The following is a 12,879-nucleotide window of genomic DNA, read 5'->3' as shown; positions in this document are numbered from 1 at the left end:
GAAATTCTAGAGATTTTGACATAGAAAACATTGATACTAATGCGTAGGTCACGTCGTTATGAATCCAACACAACTTGAACGGACTATTTCAGAGTTAAAATGAATAAGTCATGATTTAAACAAGTTTTCCTTTAGTTAAATAATAGATTAAATCTACCCATGAATTTTAAATTTTGAAAACATGCCTAACAATAGTATAAACACGTAGAAAATGTAAATACGGTCCTAACGTAATTCAAACGGGTCAAATCGGAGTTAAAATGATAAAGTTATGGCCTAAACAAGTTTGATGGCACTTCTGTAATTAAATGAACTCAAATTTGAATTTAAACTAATTAATTCTGAATTTTAAATGCTAACTGGACTACGGGTACTAATACTCAAAACTATAGGGGTTAAAACAGAAGAAAATATGACCAAAAAGAAATTATTTTGAGCTAGCATGGAGCGCAGATTGATTTCTGGAAACGGCAGGGACCTAAGCGCAAAAGGTGCACAACTGACTACGGGTTGACCCGTGGCTGACCGGGCACCACACGACAACCTCTAGTTGGCGCGGTGCACCACGTGTGTGGTGGACTCGCTAACATCAACGCGGTGCACCATGTCCACGGTCCACGATGGACCGATTACATACCGAAAGGGTATGATCTAATCCTGGCCGTCCATGTGAATCCTACGACGATGAGTGAACAGGACGACCTCCGCCGGCTGCACAATCCCTTCGGCGAGCCCACCATGGTTGGCAGTGAGCCACGTGCTACGGCGAACGCTGGTAAGGCGCTCCGGTCCACCTCGATCAAATCCAACTACATGTACATGAACTACAAGCGCCCGCGAACCCAATGGGGTGCAATCTTAGGTCGAGGAACATGCCACAACGATAGTCCCACGGTGGTGCCATGATTGGTGGCTCAAGAGCTCGCCGTTACGGCACTCTAGTGCACCAAATGCGACAAGAAGTTGACGAGGAGGTTCGGGAGCTCACCGCGAGTCCAATAGTGAAGGTCGCGGTGTCCGGGAGGGCTCCGAAGGCATGGGTCGATGGCAGCGGTGACTAGAGAGAGAAGAAAGGGTGTGGGTTAGGGAAATCTGAGTGATTCAAGACCAAATTGAGGAATTGAGGCCACCTCCGAATGCAAGGGGAGTACAACAGAGCTTCAGGAGGCGTCAGCGATGGAGATTGAGCTCAGGAATGGTGGATTACCGTGTGGCAGTGGCGAGCTTGAGTGCGGATGAACAGAAAGGAGAGGTCTGGCTCGATGCCTTATAGGTGGGCGGTGCTATGGTAGAAGGAAGGGGAGCCCGAGGCGAGCAAAATTGGTCGCCTTCCATGCGGGCACGGTGGCCCGATGGCTTGCCATGCATGGCGTGCGCCATCGCCGAGGCGAAGCAAGGAAAGGGAGCATGGGGAAGAAAGGAAAGGGGAAGGAAGGGAGCATGGCTGGCTGATGAGTGGGGCTAGTGACGCAGTGAGAGGGAGGAGGGAATGAAGCGCGTGTGGGCACGGGCATTGCGCAGAGGGCCGAAGCGGGCCACTGGTAGTGGGCTACGACATGCGCGTGCGGTGCGAAGCCAAAGCAGGCCAGTGTGGGGTAGGCCCCAGTGCGGAGCAGGCCCAAGCGGGAAGGCAGGGAAGGGAGCAGGAGCAGGCCAGAGGGGAGAGGAAGCATGGGCCTTCAGGCCAAAATGCGAGAGGTCTTTCTTATTCTTTTTATTTTGTTTTCTTTTATTTCAAAGCACTTTTCAAACTCATTTCAAAAGCATTTGAATTGTTTGAATTTTGATCAAAACCACACATCATAATAAATAAAATGCAACAGCATGTATGCTGACACATGTTACTACCTTATGATAAATTTTAATTTAATGAAATATTATTATTTCCTATGTTTTCATGAGCACCAGATATTCATAATTAAATCATCCTAGCTATATTTTCAAAGGAGCAAATTTTAGGGTGTTACAATTCTACCCCTCCTTAAGATGAATCTCGTCCCAAGATTCAAAAAAGGCTATGGACAAGGAAGGGAGACAGGAACTAGGGATAGAACTCAAATAAACATTCCAACATCTCAACTTGCATTGTAAACTAGCTTAACAAGTTACACATGTCTCATCTCCAAAGCTCAAGAACAAAAAGAATTGGCTACACAGACTACCCCCTTAAGTTGAGGGATACAACTGTCTTGAACACAAAAACTTTAAACTCAAGGGCATAACCAAACTTCATATGACACCCTGGGTGTTTTTTTGTCTTTCTTGACTGTCCAAAGCCCATCTTGACTTCTAACGTGATTGTGTTACACCTCAAAGAGATGAGGAAAATCTATCTTCAATTGATCCTTGTTTTCCCAAGTTGCATCTTCCTCTGATTGGTTACTCCATTGAACTTTACACACTTTAATCACTCTTCCCATAAGAGTTCCCTAGGCTCTTTCTAAGATCCTAACTAGATAATCATCATAAGTATAATCATCTATCGGATAGAGCTCCTCCGAGGGTGTTTGTTCCTCTACACCATCATCTGGAAACTCACAGTCCACTTTACTATCCTCAGTGTTCACATCTTCTAATAGATCATTCCCATTGTCATATTCCTCAGGTGAATGTTGAATACCCTCATACTCAATTCTTTCTCCTGACGGTGTGGTTAGAAGCACTGAATGCTGGGCATACTTGATCACTCCTTTACATGTAGACATCCATCACACTCCAAGAATAACATCAATGTCCACTTACTCTAATACAATAAGGTTTGCTTCAAATGTTACCCCCTTTATGTCAAGACTAACTCTTGGGCATATGCGGTTTGCCTTCATTTCTCCTCCTGGGGACATAACTATCACTGGTTTCCTCATTGGAAGCAAAGTTATCTTATGATCTTTTACGTATGCTGAAAGCTCTAGTTTGGTTTTGGTGAATTGATGAAACCCTAAGTGCTAACCTAGTTTATCAAAAGTGATTATGAGATAGGTAGCACTAGTCCAAGTGGTGGAGCAAATGAAGATCATGACATGATGATGGTGATGACATGGTAATGATCAAGTGCTTGGACTTGAAAAGAAGAAAGAGAAAAACAAAATGCTCAAGGCAAAGGTATAAATGGTAAGATCCATTTTATTTCGGTGATCAAGACAGTTAGTGAGTATGATCACATTTAGGTTCGATAGCCGTACTATTAAGAGGGGTGAAACTCGTATCGAAATGCGGTGATCAAAGTGCCACTAGATGCTCTAATTCATTGCATATGCATTTAGGATCTAGTGGAGTGCTAACAACTTTGAAAATGTTTGTGAAATTATGCTAACACACATGTGCACAAGGTGATACACTTCGTGGTTGGCACATTTGAACAAGGGTTAGAAACTTCACCGACACCCTATATAGAAAAGACAGAGATCACTATAAGTGATCGGATGCTAGGTATCGGTTGGACCGGCGTGTTCGGTCAATGGTAGAAGAGGGCGCGCTGTTTCGGTCTCATGACCGGATGCTAGCGCAAAAACTGATCGGACGCTCAGGGCCTGAGTCCGGTCGGTCTGATGTATGATGACATTGAGTGACCAGATGCTGGGTGTGTCTGGTCAAGCATGACCGGACATGTCCGGTCATGATTTCTCACTTCTAGATGCTTACTGGAAACAACCAGACGCTGAGGTCCAGCGTCCGATCACTTCACAGCAGCGCGTCCGATCATTACTTAACTGTTGGGATCGGGCGCTCAGTATTTAAAGAGAAGAGACATGTGGCATGCATCGCATGACCGGACACTAGGGTCCTACATCTGGTTGATATGACTGAAGCATCCGGTCGTCCCATGTTTAGTGCAGTGAGTAGCCTAACAGCTCTATTTTGTTGGGGCTTCTATTTAAGCCCCATGGCCAGCTCAAGCTCACTCTCTTGGCCATTTGCATTGACATAGCAACATTGTGAGCTTAACCAAATCCCCCACTCATCTCCATCATTGATTCATCATCTTTGTGAGATTGGGAGAGAATCCAAGTGCATTGCTTGAGTGATTGCATCTAGAGACACTTGGTGTTTGTGTTTTTGCTGCGGGATTCACTTGTTGCTCTTGGTGGTTGCCACCACCTAGACGGCTGGGAGTAGCGGAGGAGGATTGACATAAGTTGGTGATTGTTCGTGGACATCTCCGATGATTGTGAGGGGATTTGTACCTTCCCTGGCGGAGCACCGAAAGGTAACTCTAGTGGATTGCTCATGTCATTGAGTTATCTCACTTGTGGGTAGGTTCTTGTGGTGTCCAATTGTGTGTACGATGTTCATGCAACACCTCTTAGCCGCCGAACCACCAAGTGTTGGTCGACACAACGGGGACGTAGCGTGTTGGCAAGCACGTGAACCTCAGGAGAATATTGGTTGTCTCTTGCCCTTTGGTATTCTCTAGATGATTGATAAAGTATTGATCTCATGATTGGTTCACTCCTCTATGCGACGGTATTATCACCTCACTTACTCATTTATATTCCCGCAAACTAGCTATATCAAGCTCTTTAGTGTAGCAATTGTGAGAGCTCTTAGTGAGTAGTGACCTAGTGGATTGTGTGCCTAGTGATCATAACAACTAGAATTATTGGATAGGTGGCTTGCAACCCTTGTAGAGCTAGAGCAAGTTTGCATTTCGCTATTTGTTATACTAATCAAATTGCTCTAGTTGATTTGTAGATTTTAAATAGGCTATTCACCCCCTCTAGCCATATTAGGACCTTTCAAGTGGTATCGGAGCCGTGGTCATCGTTTGATTAAAGACTTAACAACCTCGGTGTCAAATTATGGCTCAAGTTGTGTTCAACCATGTGGGGGTCAAACCACTGTTCTTTGATGGCACATGCTATGATTATTGGAAGAGAAAGATGAGGATGTATCTTGGTTCATTCAATGATCAAGTATGAGAGGTGACCGAGAATGACTATGCTATCATTGATCCCGACAATCCCACCAACCAAGACAAGACCAACAAGCAATGCAATACAATGGCTCTCAACACCATATGCAATGCCATTGATTCCAAGGTGTTTGAGCAAATCAAGGATTGTGAAAGAGCTAATGAGGTGTGGAGGAGATTGGAGGAAACATATGAGGGCACACCAGCGGTGAAAAGTGCCAAGTTGTACATCCTCAAGGATAAGTTGACAAGCTTCAAGATGAAGGATGATGAGAGCATTCCAGAAATGTTCCATCGGTTGCAAGTGATTGTAAATGACTTGAAGGCTTTGGGAGAGAAGATCAAGGATGATGATGTATCTCATCGGTTCTTGATGTGCTTACCTCCAAGATTTGAGATGTTGAGATTGCTTATCATAAGAGGAGGATTGAAGGAGATTACCCCTAACCAAGTACTAGGTGATGTCATGACACAAGAGACATATCCGTGTGGAAAGGGAAGGGGTTGACAAGGATGACAAGAAGGAAGAAGAAGACAAGAAGAAGAAGAGTGTAGCATTCAAGGCTAGCTCATCATCCAAGAACAAGGGCAAGTCCAAGAAAGTATCAAGTGATGATGAGGATCTTAGTAACATTGATGATGAGGCCATGGCTCTATTTGTGCGCAAGATGGGCAAATTCATGAAGAAGAAGGGGTATGGTGCAAGAAAGAGAAGAGATCACACCAAAAGCAAAGAATATGTGAGAAGATGCTACAATTGCAAGAGCCCCGATCATGTTGTAGCGGATTGTCCCTACAATAGTGACAATGATGAGGATGAGAAGAAGAAGCACAAGATGGACAAGAAAGAAAAGAAGGAGAAGAAGGAGAAAAAGATGACCTTCCAAAGAAGAAGAAGGGTGGAGGCTATGTGGTCACTTGGGATAGTGATGGCTCTTCAGATAGTGATGACTCTAGTGATGATGGCAAGAAATCTATCAAGAAAGCACTAGCAAGCATCGCCATCAACAACAAGCCCTCCATCTTCGACACTTCATCAACATGCCTCATGGCAAAGCCTACCAAGGTAAAATATGATGTGAGTGATGATGATGAATGTGAAAGTGATGCTTGTAGGAGTGATGATGATGAAGAAGAGTACTCCAAGGAGGAGCTCATGGACATGTGTGAGCAAGTGCACACTTGCTTTGAGATGAAGAGAAAGGAGTGCAAAGAATTGAACAAGAAAGTCAAATTTCTTGAGCAATCTCTTGATGAGCTCAATGCCACTCATGAGAGGCTAATGGTAGCCCATGAGAAGCTTGGTAAAGCTTCACTCTAAGCTTGAAAAAGCTCACTCCCCTCTCATCGAGCAAGTCAAGAAGGAGGAGGCCAAGAAGGAGCTAGTGATCGTGTCTTGTGATGTGGGACTAACATGTGATCTTATTGATGAAACTTTTTATAAGCCCATTGTAGTTGCTCCCACTAACACTTCTTGTAGCACTACTACTTCTACTTCACCTTTGAGTGATGGTCTCACTTGTGATGCCTCACTAATGGTGGAAAATGAGACTCTCAAGAAGGAGGTGAATGAGCTCACTCGTGCCTTAGGCAATGCCTATGGTGGAGATGCCCGCTTGCTAAAGTGATTGGGTAGCCAAAGGTTTTCTCTCAACAAAGAGGGATTAGGCTATACCACCAAGAAAGGCAAGGCGGCCTTTGTCACTCCCAAAGTTAGCTTTATGAAGGGCAATGGCCGGTTTTGCAATAGATGCAAGCAAGTTGGGCATATAGAGCAATATTGCAAGACTAACAAGAACAAGCTACCTAATGTATCCTCAATTAAATTTGATTCTTGTTACATGCTTGTTAAGGGTGCCAATGGTGTGAAGGCTAAATTCATTAGTACACCAATTTTGGGCCCAAAGAAGAAGGCCATTTGGGTACCAAAGACTTTGGTAACTAACCTTCAAGGACCCAAGCAAGTTTGGGTACCTAAAAAGAATTGATCTTCTTTTGTAGGTCAATTATAAAGCTAGAGGAAGGCATTGGGTGCTTGATAGTGGTGCACACAACACATGACCGATGATCCAAGAATGTTCAATTCAATCAATGAAAACAAGAGCAATGGGATTGATAGTATCACATTTGGTGACAATGGCAAAGGCAAAGTCAAAGGGCTTGGTAAGATTGCAATATCCAATGACTTGAGTATCTCCATGTGTTACTAGTAGAGAGCTTGAACTTCAATCTATTATCGGTATCTCAATTGTGTGATCTTGGTTTCAAGTGCATTTTTGGTGTGGATGATGTAGAGATCATAAGTGTAGATGACTCTAACTTGATTTTCAAATGATTTAGATATGAGAATCTATACTTGGTTGATTTCAATGCTAGAGAAGCTCAATTGACAACATGTTTGATCACTAAGTCTAGCATGGGATGGTTATGGCATAGAAAGCTTGGTCATGTTGGAATGAAACAATTGATACAGTTGATTAAGCATGACTTAGTTAGAGGCTTGAAAGATGTCACATTTGAGAAGGATAAGCGATGTAGTGCATGTCAAGCCGGAAAGCAAGTTGGTAACACACATCCTAAGAAGAGCATGATGAGCACATCCAAGGCATTTGAGTTGATATACATGGACTTGTTTGGACCAACCACATACACTAGCATTGGTGGAAACAAATATGGATTTGTGATTATGGATTATTTCACTAGATACACATGGGTGTTCTTTCTTGTTGACAAGAGTGATGTGTTTGCAACATTCAAATCATTTGTCAAGAGCATTCACAATGAGTTTGAAACAACTATCAAGAAAGTTAGAAGTGACAATAGTAGTGAATTCAAGAACACTAGAATTGATGAGTTGTGTGATGAATTTGGAATTAGACATCAATTCTCGGCCAAGTACACTCCACAATCAAATGGCTTAGTTGAAAGAAAGAATAGAACTTTGATTGATATGGCAAGATCAATGTAGAGTGAGTACAATGTGAGTCATTCATTTTGGGCCGAAGCAATCAACATGGCTTGCTATTATAGCAACCGACTCTATTGTCACCCCATGATGGAGAAGACACCTTATGAGCTATTGAATGGAAGAAGGCCCAACATAGCATACTTTTGGGTTTTTAGTTTTAAATGCTACATATTGAAGAAAGGCACTAGATTGAGCAAGTTTGAAAAGAAATGTGATGAAGGCTTCTTGCTTGGTTACTCCACTACTAGCAGGGCATATAGAGTTTGGAATTTGGCTAGTGGTACTCTTGAGGAGGTTCATGATGTGGAATTTGATGAAACAAATGGTTTCCCAAGAGGAAGATGAGAATCTAGATGATGTAAGAGGCACTCAATTGGTCAATGCAATAAAGAACATGGACATTGGTGATATAAGGCCTAGAGAGGTGATTGATGTTGAAGATGACAAGAATCAAGTGCTCTCTAACTCAAATGTGCAAGCTAGTAGTTCTCATGATCAAGTTCAAGCAAGAACAAGTGATGACAAAGTGCAAGATCAACAACAAGTGGCTAGTTCATCATCTCAACCAAGTGATCAATCAAATGCAAGCAATCAAGTGCAAGTGCTTCAACCAACCAATGTTGCAAGAGATCATCCATTGGACACTATAATTGGTGATATTTCAAGAGGTGTGCAAACTAGATCAAGATTGGCTTCATTTTGTGAGCACTTCTCATTTGTGTCATCCATTGAACCTAAGAAGATAGATGAAGCTTTGAAGGATGTTGATTGGGTCAATGCTATGCATGAAGAGCTAAACAACTTCACAAGAAACCAAGTATGGGAGTTAGTTAAGAGGCCTAAGGATCATAATGTGATTGGAACCAAGTGGGTCTTTCGGAACAAGCAAGATCAAGATGGGATAGTAATAAGGAACAAAGCAAGATTAGTGGCTCAAGGTTACACTCAAGTTGAAGGTCTTGACTTTGGAGAAACATATGCCCCGGTTGCAAGATTGGAAGCAATTAGGATCTTGTTAGCCTATGCTTGTGCCCACAACATCAAGTTGTACCAAATGGATGTGAAGAGTGCATTTCTCAATGGGTACATCAATGAGCTTGTGTATGTTGAGCAACCTCCTGGTTTTGAAGATGAAAAGAAACCCAACCATGTTTACAAGTTGAGAAAGGCCTTGTATGGATTGAAACAAGCACCAAGAGCATGGTATGAGAGATTGAGGGATTTCCTACTCTCTAAGGGATTCAAAATGAGAAAGGTTGACACCACTCTCTTCACCAAGAAGCTTGGAAATGACTTGTTTGTAATGCAAATCTATGTTGATGATATCATATTTGGGTCAACAAATCAAGATTTTTGTGAAGAGTTTGGCAAGATGATGGCAAGTGAGTTTGAGATGTCCATGATTGGAGAGCTTAGTTACTTCCTTGGTTTTCAAATCAAGCAAATGAAGAATGGCACATTTGTGAGTCAAGGCAAGTACATCATGGACATGCTCAAGAAGTTTGGAATGGATGATGCTAAAGCTATTAGTACACCAATGGGAACAAGTGGAAGCTTGGATAGTGATGCTAGTGGCAACATGGTGGATCAAAAGATGTATCAGACTATAATTGAAGCCTACTCTATGTGACCGTATCAAGGCCGGATGTGATGCTTAGTGTATGTATGTGTGCTAGATTTCAAGCCTCACCAAGAGAAAGTCATTTGAAGGCAACAAAGAGAATATTGAGGTACTTGAAACATACACAAAATGTTGGATTGTGGTATCCCAAAGGAGCAAGATTTGAGTTGATTGGATATTCGGACTCTGATTATGTGGGATGCAAAGTTGAGAGAAAGAGCACATCGGGCACATGTCAACTATTGGGAAGATCACTTGTGTCTTGGTTATTAAAGAAGCAAAATAGTGTAGCACTTTCAACCGCCGAAGCAGAAGTACATTTTGGCCGGTAGTTGTTGTGCTCAATTACTTTGGATGAAGGCTACTTTGAGTGATTTTGGCATCAAATTCAAGCAAGTGCCATTGCTATGTGACAATGAAAGTGCCGTAAAGCTCACCAACAACCTGGTTCAACATTCAAGAACAAAGCATATTAATGTCTGCCATCATTTCATAAGAGATCATCAACAAAAAGGGGACATTTGAATTGAGAGTGTGGGCACCGAAGATCAACATGCCGATATCTTCACCAAGCCACTTGATGAGAAGAGGTTTTGCAAGCTAAGGAATGAATTGAACATACTTGATTTCTCAAATATGTGTTGATGCACCCCCCATTATATGACATGCCTCTCCTTCGAGCAAAGCAAGGTAAAGTTGATTGACATGTCATCCATCCATTGCTAAGGACTTGTTTAGTGCATCTAGTCATTCCTATCATGTCCTAGGCTCATTCATAAAAATCAAATGAATTTGATGCTTGTATGGTACCACTATTGCTTGTATGTTTGAAATGATCTAGTGGTAGTATATGACATGTTTGTGGGCTTGTAAACCTAGTGTTTGATCTAGAAAATAAGCTATAAGTGTTTAACTCAACATGGTACAAGATAACTCTTATTTAGAGGTGTGAAGAAGCTTGTCCTTGGATCAAACCGAGTTAAATATCTTTTGCAAGTGATCTAGATTGAACCAAATTGGGAAAATTATCCTCATTTCACATGATTTGACCCCAACCTATCTATAATTTGAGCTCACCTTTTGTGCTAATTGTTGACAAAGGGGGAGAGAAATTCACAAAGATAGTAAGATAGGAGGAGCAAACAAATGAAAACAAATAAAATGACATTGTAAGGGGATCAATCAAAAATGCACACAAGTAGGGGGAGCAAGCTCATAGACTTGTATGTTGTATTTGAATGTGCATTTCATATATTTGCTTGCATGGCACAAGTTTTAAATTTAAATATCCATGCTTGTGTGGTGTATGCTAGTTATAGGATTGAATGATGAAATGAGAAACTAGCATGCATAGGCTAAAGTGACTAGACTTATGTTCATTCTATGGAAACTAGACCCTTGCTTGTAATGTTGATCTCATGGGGTATTCTAGTTTTTATGTATGTCTAGTTGCCAATGGTGCTAAGGATGGTATATTGGTGTACTTTGATTGGTATCACGCTTCAAAGGTCCATCTCTTATACCTTAGCATCATTTGGTAGGCATTGTCTCCTATATTTCCCATCTAAGCATATGTGCAAGCTTCAATCCAAACTCTTAGCACATATGTAGGGGGGCAATCGCTACCATATGGGATTCATGAAACTTGTCCATATTTTTTTACACATGGTAAATATGTTTGGACAAGCAACATGGATTCAATTGAATTTCAATTCATATCTTTGTAAAAGGGTTGTCATCAATTACCAAAAAGAGGGAGATTGAAAGCTCTAGTTTGGTTTTGGTGAATTGATGAAACCCTAAGTGCTAACCTAGTTTATCAAAAGTGATTATGAGATAGGTAGCACTAGTCCAAGTGGTGGAGCAAATGAAGATCATGACATGATGATGGTGATGCCATGGTAATGATCAAGTGCTTGGACTTGAAAAGAAGAAAGAGAAAAACAAAAGGCTCAAGGCAAAGGTATAAATGGTCAGAGCCATTCTGTTTTGGTGATCAAGACACTTAGTGAGTGTGATCACATTTAGGTTCGATAGCCATACTATTAAGAGGGGTGAAACTTGTATCAAAATGCGGTTATCAAAGTGCCACTAGATGCTCTAATTCATTGCATATGCATTTAGGATCTAGGTTGGACCGACGTGTCTGGTCAGTGGCAGCAGAGGGCGCACTGTTTTGGTCTGAAGACCGGATGCTAGCACAAAAACTAGCTGCACGCTCAGGGCCTGAGTCTGGTCAGTCTGACGTATGATGATGTTGAGTGACTGGACGCTGGGTGTGTCCGGTCGAGCATGACCGGACATGTCTAGTCATGATTTCTCGCTTCTAGATGCTTACTGGAAACGACCGGACGCTGAGGTCCAGCGTCCGGTCACTTCGTAGCAGCATGTCCAGTAATTACTTAACCGTTGGGATCGGGAGCTCAGTATTCAAAGAGGAGGGACATGTGGCCTGCATTGCACGACCGGACATTGGGGTCTTGTGTTCGGTCGATATGACTAGAGCGTTCGGTCGCCCCGTGTTCAGTGCAGTGAGTAGCCTAACGGCTCTATTTCATAGGGGCTTCTATTTAAGCCCCATGGCCGGCTCAAGCTCACTCTCTTGGCCATTTGCATTGACATAGCAACCTTGTGATCTTAACCAAAGCCCTCCCACTCATCTCCATCATTGATTTATCATCTTTGTGAGATTGGGAGAGAATCCAAGTGCATTGCTTGAGTGATTCCATCTAGAGGCACTTGGTGTTTGTGTTTTTGGTGCGGGGTTTGCTTGTTGCTCTTGGTGGTTGCCACCACCTAGATGGCTTAGAGCAGCGGAGGAGGATTGACATGAGTTGGTGATTGTTCGTGGCCATCTCCGGTGATTGTGAGGGGATTTGTACCTTCCCGGCAGAGCGCCGAAAGGTAACTCTAGTGGATTACTCATGTCATTGAGTTACCTCACTTGTGGGTAGGTTCTTGCGGTGTCCAATTGTGTGGACGAGGTTCGTGCAACACCTCTTAGCCGCCGAACCACCAAGTGTTGGTTGACACAACGGGGATGTAGCGTGTTGGCAAGCACGTGAACCTCAGGAGAAAATTGGTTGTCTCTTACCCTTTGGTATTCTCCCAGTGATTGATAAAGTATTCATCTTGTGATTGGTTCACTCTTCTACGCGGCGATATTATCACCTCACTTACTCATTTACATTCCTGCAAACAAGCTATATCAAGCTCTTTAGTGTAGCAATTGTGAGAGCTCTTAGTGAGTAGCGACCTAGTGGATTGTGTGCCTAGTGATCATAACAACTAGAATTATTGGATAGGTGACTTGCAACCCTTGTAGAGCTAGAGCAAGTTTGCATTTCGCTATTTGTTATACTAATCAAATTGCTCTAGTTG

The sequence above is a fragment of the Miscanthus floridulus genome, chromosome 10, assembly GCF_019320115.1.
Source record: "Miscanthus floridulus cultivar M001 chromosome 10, ASM1932011v1, whole genome shotgun sequence".
NCBI classification, from domain to species: Eukaryota; Viridiplantae; Streptophyta; class Magnoliopsida; order Poales; family Poaceae; genus Miscanthus; species Miscanthus floridulus.
This window is presented reverse-complemented; position numbering follows the sequence as displayed.